This window comes from Sinocyclocheilus anshuiensis, unplaced genomic scaffold (assembly GCF_001515605.1).
Source record: "Sinocyclocheilus anshuiensis isolate Anshui unplaced genomic scaffold, SAMN03320099.WGS_v1.1 scaffold800, whole genome shotgun sequence".
Classification (NCBI taxonomy): Eukaryota; Metazoa; Chordata; class Actinopteri; order Cypriniformes; family Cyprinidae; genus Sinocyclocheilus; species Sinocyclocheilus anshuiensis.
Genome location: NW_015554126.1, coordinates 920 through 1,286, shown reverse-complemented (window position 1 = coordinate 1,286; position 367 = coordinate 920).

The window sequence follows — 367 nt, the reverse complement described above, 5'->3', positions numbered from 1 at the left end:
TGGGCTACGGTGCAGAAGGATCGACACATGAAAGTACGCATCCTTCAGGTCGATTGCTGCAAACCAATCTCTGGGACATATGCACCCCAAGGCGCGTTTCTGCGTCAACATCTTGAATGGTAACCGGCGAGAGGGGATGCCGGGCGAACTGAATCGCATAGCCGAGGCTGATGGTCCGCAGAAGTGTGGACATCGCATGACCCAGAGAACTCGCGGTGATCTTCAGAGCTCTTTCAGAACTTCCGGATCATGACCACCCTCGTGCAGGTCCCTCAGTGCTTCGGCCTGATGAACCTGCAGTAACACCATAGCGTGTATGGCGGAGACAGCTTCTCCACAGGCCATATAAGCATCGCCGGACAGGACA